The sequence below is a fragment of the Urocitellus parryii genome, chromosome 6 (assembly GCF_045843805.1).
Source record: "Urocitellus parryii isolate mUroPar1 chromosome 6, mUroPar1.hap1, whole genome shotgun sequence".
In the NCBI taxonomy this organism is placed as follows: Eukaryota; Metazoa; Chordata; class Mammalia; order Rodentia; family Sciuridae; genus Urocitellus; species Urocitellus parryii.
The window spans coordinates 11,786,041-11,793,689 of record NC_135536.1 but is presented as its reverse complement, the minus strand read 5'-3'; the positions used below and the strand labels follow the sequence as shown (position 1 = coordinate 11,793,689).

Sequence of the window (7,649 nt, the reverse complement as noted above, 5' to 3'; positions counted from 1 at the left end):
AGTTGGAGAGTGTCCCCAGCCTCACGCCTGGAAGCTCCTCTGCGGAGTGGGGCTCGGCGCAGGCCAAAGGTTCGTGCGCTCCATTCCTAGGGGTGGTTCGCCGGCGCAGCTCGGAACGCAAACCTTCTTGCGGGAGGTGTCCACTTATTGGGTACCCACTGTGTGCCTGAAGCTTTGCACACCGTTTTGTCATTTAACCGCTGAAGGTGCGGTCTCCACCAGGGTTTTGTGCCTTGCCCGTGGCACCCGGATCGTTAAGGTCGATCTGCTCGACTCAAAACACAGGCTTTAACCGCCAAGCGGGCTGGCTCCTTTGTTGTAATGCAGAGAAGTTGGCTTCACAGTGAGTAGTGACCTTTACCTCGTGGCTGTCCCGGGGCCACCTGAAACTCCTTTCGCATACCTTGTGTCTGATGATGCTGGGAATCACTAAAGGACATTCGCGGGGAATTGGCCCAGCTTCAGTCCGTTGTGCACTCGCCCCTCTCCATCATGGAGCCACCATGGGTCAGGGCTTCACCCTTGTCTTGGGGGGCTTGCCATTTGTATCTCCAAGATTTGAGGTAGCATAGAGCCTGTCTGTAACTGGTGCCCGAAGAAGTCTGACAAGAGACTGGAGCTGCCCCTGTTGGCGGGGCGAGGAGAAAGGGCTGCACGTCCCTGAGTGGCAGGTAAGTTGTGGGGTTGTCTTTCTCGAACCTTACCTAACAGGGCTGTTTGCTGGGGAAAGGAACCCCAAAAGAGGGGCTGGAAGTAAGACCCCCTGTGGTGGAAATTGGGAGCATCTTTCCGAGTCAGAATGCTACCCTGTGTCAGGATTCTCCAGAGAAAGAGAACCCGCAGGACGTGTGTGTGTGTGTGTGTGTGTGTGTGTGTACATTCATTTAAAAGAAATCGGTTTAATTTTTTTTTTAATAAGAAAGAGGGAGCTTCCAGCAAAAGCAAAAGAAGAACAAAGATTGTATTGTAACAGTGGAAACAGGTGTTTTTTTTTCTCTTCTTAGTATTTTATTTTCTAAGGAAATAAAAATGTATGATAATTTAATAGACAAAGAAGCAGGGCTTTTTTCAGTTGGTAAAAGTAATCAAAATCAAGACAAGTAAGGAATGAGTCCATGAACCCCAGGGACCCAAGCAGAAGCCTCCAAAATCATTGGTTGTGGAGGGTGTACTTAACAATGTATAGGTATGTCTTCAAAAACAAAACAGAAGAATATATGTGGATCATGTGGTTATCATCAAGAGTGCACCTGAAACAGTTGGAGATGGTGAGCTCATAAAACTCCCCAGTAAGAAGGTGACATGTCAAGTGGGGGAGAGCTCCTGGGGAGGGCTGAGGGTCTAGCATCAGATTACCTGGATCTTGATCTAAACTCTGTAACATGAGCTGTGTGACTTAGGCAAATTATTTAATCTGGCATCTGTTTCTTCATTTGTAAAATGAGAACAGTACTGTTATGGGGAGCTGCTTCAGAAAACACTCTTAGTCCAAATTCAAATCATTGAGAGCTTTATTTACCTGGCCAGGACTGTCACCCACCCATAGAGACTGAAGCTCTGTGGGAGAACAGCAACTTCCTGGCCTGTATCCTGGGAACTTCAAGATGAAAACCACAATTCAAGGACTTTCCTTAGTGTCATGCAAGTAAGCCAATCACAGAAATTAAAACAATAGTTAGTGGGACCCAAGAGCTCTAAGCAGGGCTGGAATTTTCCAGTTAGCAAGCTAGGACAGAAGTAGAGAAAAGGCAATCAGCTTTGCAAGTCAGTTAACCACATTTCCAGGTTCAAGCAGATGCTAGACAACAGTATCCTGACTTTGAGCAAGGGTCGGCAGGGGAGAGAATCTATTTCAAATTCATGTAGACCCACAAGTGCACTCAAACCCAGGATGTAGCTCTCCATGATCACCACTGCATCCTGAGAAAGGTATAATTTGTGGGGTACAAAGTACAGAAAAACAGTTTTTATAAGAAAACAGCTTTCATTTCAGTTTCTCAGAAACAGCTCTTGTAACAGTTTTTATTTTTAAAGAAGGCAGCAAAATGGAGTCTTAGGCCTGTCTGTGACAGCTCTCACTTTGTAATTGTCTTACCTCACTTATCATATCTATAATCTATATTTTTTACTAATCTGTAACCTATAGCTTACACTCTTACTGATTTTGATTAGCTTACACCACAACAGTACCAGTAACCCTCAGAGAGTTGTGAGGATTAAGTGGGATAATCCATGTAAAGTGCTCCATGTGGGACCTGGTGCATGGTGAGGCCAGGTCAGCCTTAAAACTATTCCTGTTATTTTCATCATGCACTTTCTTCTAAGCATTTTTTTATAATACACATCAAAATACAAAAAAAAAGTTTGGGGAAAACAGTTCAGTCAAGTGCCCCACAGTGTTATTTCAACCTTTTGCTGTTATCAATAACACCATGATAACTGTTCATGTGCATATGGTTTTTGCACATCTCTGATTCTTTTTTTTTTACAACGAATGTGAAGATGAACAATTTCCGGTCAAATGAACTTATACTGCATGTTATTAAATTGCTGACCAGAAAGTCCATGTCCACCCTACCCAGCAGGGAAAGAGAATTTGTCTAATCCTTCCCAAGTCTGCAAATGCTGGTATTTTCAGGTTTTTGCTTTCTGAGCAGATAATAAGGACATACTCATTTTCATTCCATCCCTGCCATGAACCATGGAGGAATAAAAGATAATGACGACAAATTGTTCTGCAGATGGCCTGGACTATGCCAGCTGACTTCCCTGTGCAGGAATGTGAAGGTGGAGGGGAAACAGGAACTGTAATTCTGCTTTTGCTGCAAGCAAAAATAAAAAAATAGGGACTTAAAAAAAAATAGGGACTTAATTGAGTCCCTATTTGATCCTTCCTTCCTTCCTTCCTTCCTTCCACCCAGGGGCATTCTGCCACTGAGCCACATCCCCAACCCTTTCTATTTATTTCGAGACAGGGTTTCACCAAGTTACCCAGTCTGTCCTCAAACTTGAAATCCTTCTACCTCAGCCTCCCAAGTCTCCAGGATTACAAGCTTGTACCACTGTTGGTACACTGGTGTTGGTTTTCTGCAGAAGTGGAGTTCCAGGCTCCAGTTCTTATCCTATTGGACATTTTACTGCCATACATGACACTTGCAGTTCATCCTCTCAGCCTTTTCTGTAATATATATCATTGTGTGGTGTGTGATTCGAGTTATAGATATTAGTAGTTAAGATTGGAATGGAATGAAAGAACTTGGGGATTGCCAGTGTCATGACACTAGGTGAATCTGAGAGGACTCTGAATTAAAGCTGATGGAATTGATGTAGCTTGTGAATTTATTGTTAGTCAATAAATTCTGATATTGTGCAAAGACACAAATTTGTCCAGTCTATGTTATTTTCTTGTGATATATAGGAAAGGCGAATTCAGTTCAAGGTCATGCTTTGCATATTCAAAAAAATGGCAGATGGGAATGCCTTCCACTAAGGAGAATTTAACATTATAAAGAGCAAAGTTTACTCTGAGGGCACCTAAAAGGAAAGAGTCTGAAGGACTCTTTTTGACTAGCTCCTTGTAAGATTCTCAGGAGGCTCTTACCTGAGACAAAAACAGAAAACAACTTGAGTGAGTGAGTTTTAACAGAGATTCATGCTGCATGAAATAAGCCAGTCCCCAAAAAGTCAAAGATCAAATGTTTTCACCAGTATGTGGAAGCTACACCAAAATAAGGGGAGAGGTGATTCATAAAAAAGAGGGGGAAAAAGGGAGAAGGAATTTCACTGAAATAGAGAAAAGATTAGTAGACAAAGAGATTGAGGAGAAGGAAGGAGGGACAGGAAAGGAGGAGAAGGAAAAGGGAAGAACAGTGGAACCGCCAAACTTTGGTACGTGCGCCTTGATATGGCAGAGGAGTCCCCACATCAGGTGTATCTACAGAACAATAATTTAAAAAACAAAATAAACTGTAAATGGATTGAAGAAGATGGAAGGGAGTGGGACAGGGGGTGCTGGTGTTAGAAATATCAGACACGCAAGAATTCAGACACGCACTAAGTAAGTTACTCGGCAAGGCAAATTTTACTTCTGCAGAAGGTAGTGCTATCAAAACATCTGGCAAACTAGCACACTGGGCAGGAAGTGTGCCCAGGGCTTTATCCCTGAGACGGCACTGCCCCTTGCTCTGATAGGAGGAGTTGGAGTTACAGTCCAAGTGATTGACTAATTTAAAAGAGGGGAGGGCAAGGGGAAGGGCTGTAGTTATGATCAGATCATTTCCTACACTGCAGGCATTATGATTGGCAGACTGAGGACAAAGGGAGATATACTGGGGGCTTCAAAATGGCTACATTTCAACCACATGGTTTAGATGACAGCAAACACATTTTTGTTACATATGAGGAAACTCAGACTATGGGTTTAACTTTGACAGAAAAGAGAACATGAATCTTACACTGGGGACTGAATTGGAGCGAGTTGTGTTCCACGCTTCTGTGATTGTGTCAGACTATATCCTGGTGTTGTAGATAATAAAAAGCAAATTTTAAAATTAAAGCAGTTTAACATAAAGTTCTTAATTTGCTTTATTTGAAATTCTAGATCAGTCTACACTTCATTTCATACAATAGGACCCTCCCCAATCTGGCCACAGTGGCACCCTGACCCTGTCACTTGGTCACTGGTAATGAGCCTTGCCCAGGAAAATCACCACAGTGACTAGTCTCCCGTTTCCTGTTCCTTCAGAGCTTCAGCATAGCACAGTATCTCTTGCCCTCGACACAGCCCACTCCAGGCCGATTCTCTGAAACTGAAGTTGCCCTCCGACACAGCCCACTCCAAGCCAATTCTCCGAAACTGAAGTTGCCCACCTCTGGACCCTTTGCTTTTTCAACTATGTGGAGCTGGTTCATTAAAATCCTCCACTGACCCCCTACAGTGACCTTTGACCCTCTGAGTTCGTCTCTGCCTGTGCTTTTGGCAGGGAATCCTATACCCCTCACTGGGCTCTAACTGAGGGGCTGCTCTGTATTCTATATATGTGTACATACATCGTTGTGTGAAGAGTGGTGTGTGACTTGAGTGTTATATATATTAGAAATTAAGCTTGGAATGAATTAAAAGGACTTGTGATTGCCCAGCGGATGACTATTAGGTGACCCATGGGTATTTGGTGAAATCACTACTACTATAAGTGGTTTGCTTGCAAATTTATTGTTATTCAATAAATTCTGACATTGTGGAAAGATACATTGAATTTGGCCTGTGTTAGTGGCTTAGCTTACCCACAGCCAATGAGCCCATCCTTTGCAAGGCAAGTTTAATTGGCACTCATCCTTGATTAATTTGTCTATAGTGGGATGACAGTATCCCCGTTGACCTTTGGGTATGGACTTCATTCAGGCAGGGCTGTTTAGCCTGCCTCCAGCTGCAGAGACTGTTCTGTGTTCTCAGGGTGGACAGGAGCCTGGGAAATGGATAAGGAGAAGGAGCAAAAGAACCCTGAGTACCTCTCTGCGTCCACCCAGGGCCATAGTCATCGTGATCAGAGGTGAGTGCCTGCTGGGAAGGGGCTCCAGCTGACCCGGTCCCAGCCTGGGCTTCCCTTAAGACCTACGACCTGCTTAGGTGAGGGTTGGATGGGCAAGGGACAGAGATGGAACGTTAGAGAATAGGACCATGGAGACAGGGACCCTAGAAAAGTTATTAACTTTAAAATCTGAACTGTACATATTTGGAGGCATCCTGGAAATGGCTCACAAACTGCAGTAGGACACAGGACGTGTCACCAGAACTGAAAGTTCTGCTACTTGCTGATCCACTAAAGCTCAGGAGACAGGTTGATGGAGGAAAACAGGTTTAGTAGATTGAGCTAGGGAGTGCTGGCCTGAGAATATATAACAATTTTGGTTTTCCGGAACTTTTCTGGCGCCTGCTCAGGCTGGGCTGGGGGTTCCTTGGTTTCATTCTCAGCAGGAGGAAACTCAGTTGCTGACAGACAGTTCATCAGGACCCTGGGAAGCCTGGGGCTTTCAGTGTTAAAGGGTTGTGTTCTGTGCTCACCATCAGAGGGCACTCCAGGGTTACACTGTTTCTGGGAAAAGCTCTAAGCTTTGGGTGCTTCTGCACTGCCACCAAGATGTCAGCTGGAGCCACAGAAAATGGGGAAAGAGTACTGCTGAGTCCCTTCTGCAGGAATCTCAGATAGAAAGTTCCTGGAAGGAGGTTCCAGAGAGTGAAGTGGCCCAGGGCTTGAGGTGAGGGTAGAAGCTGTGGCCCAGGGGCACAGAGGGTCTGGGTTCTGGCCAGGAGCTGCCCCTAACTTGCACTGTGTCTTCGTGAACTTCTTCCCTCCTGGGCTCCAGCCTCCCACTCTGATTTGAGGGGGCCTGCCAGCTCTCTGTTGGTGGCTGGGTCTCATCCTGTCTCCCACTTGGGTTCACCCCTGGGCATGCCTTTCACCTGTCAGCACAGCTGCCCCTAAGACCCCTCCCCCAGTGAGAGCTCCAGGGGGCTTCTGGAAGTGAAGGATACAGTGGGTCCTTCGGCTTCATATCCTTCTGGGGACCCTGGGGCCTCTGACCACAGCTGCCCGCTCTATATGTTCTTCTTCTTCATCTTTTTTAGGGGAGGATGAGATGTCCTAGTCATCTAGTGTGGCCGAGGCCTCCACTGGTTCTGTCCCTGTGGGGGCCCCAGGACCAGCTGGACCAGGGTCTGATCCCCCACATGCCCACCCAAGGATGGAGATAGGAATTTCTCCCACCTGGTAGGTATCAGAATCTGGACGCTGATCCTCAGCCTCCCCGACCTCCCCCTCAGCTCAGCTTCTCTGTTGTGTTAGAACACGCTGCCCTGATGGTCTCCTCCACACTCACTCGGCCAGAGACCACAGTGTGGGAGTCCTCTGGTCTCTGGGCCTGGGTTAATTTGTTTCTAAATGCAGGGGTAGGCTTAGGCCACTCAGATATCTCCCAGCACCAAGTCCCATCCAACTGGGTGGCACAGAAGCCCTTTGCACTGGCCTTACGTGCTTTACAAGGCCTAGCAGCTGGCCAGTATGGGCTGAGGCCTGCTTCCTGGACCTCTTGGCCCAGCCCATGGCCTGTGAGCTTCAGTCTTGCTGGCTCAGAGCCTAGTCCGTGGTGTCCTCCCCCGAGCACCTGTGTTGAGCCTTCCCTTGGGAGCAGGGCAGCAGAGGCACACTCCTATTTTTTTAATTTTGATAAAATACAAGTAAAATAAATACAAGTAAAATAAAATTTGCCATATTAACAGATTTTAAGTGTATACTTCAATAGTGTGTACTTAAGTACATACACACTCTTATGCAACCATCACCACCATCCATCTCCGGAATTATTCTTCTGTTGCAAAACTAAAACACAGTTAAACGCTCTGCATTTCTTACTCACCCTGGCCCCGGGCAGTCCCTTTAGGAATTGGACTACTCTCCTACCTCATAGACGTGGAAGGTGTGTGCCCTTATTTCACTCAGCATAATATCTTCAGGACCCATCCATGGTGTAGTAGGTGTCAGAATCTCTTTCCTTTTTAAGACTAAATTAATATTTCATTGTATGAAAGATGACATTTTATGTATTCATTCATCCATTAATGGACACCTGGTTTGCTTCTATCTCTTGATTAT

At 45.6% G+C, this 7,649-nt stretch overlaps 1 long non-coding RNA gene across 2 annotated transcripts; it reads left to right on the top strand.

The window, feature by feature from the left end:
- Positions 1 to 14: 14 nt before the first annotated feature.
- LOC113186708 (uncharacterized) lies at positions 15 to 7,238 on the top strand. 2 transcript variants are annotated; one of them, XR_003301329.2, is made up of 4 exons: positions 15 to 69; positions 223 to 671; positions 5,453 to 5,549; positions 6,626 to 7,238. It is a non-coding gene; the product is annotated as an uncharacterized LOC113186708 (long non-coding RNA). The 2 variants fall into 2 exon arrangements; XR_003301328.2 differs by having other exon boundaries at positions 21 to 671.
- The last annotated feature ends 411 nt before the right edge of the window (positions 7,239 to 7,649 follow it).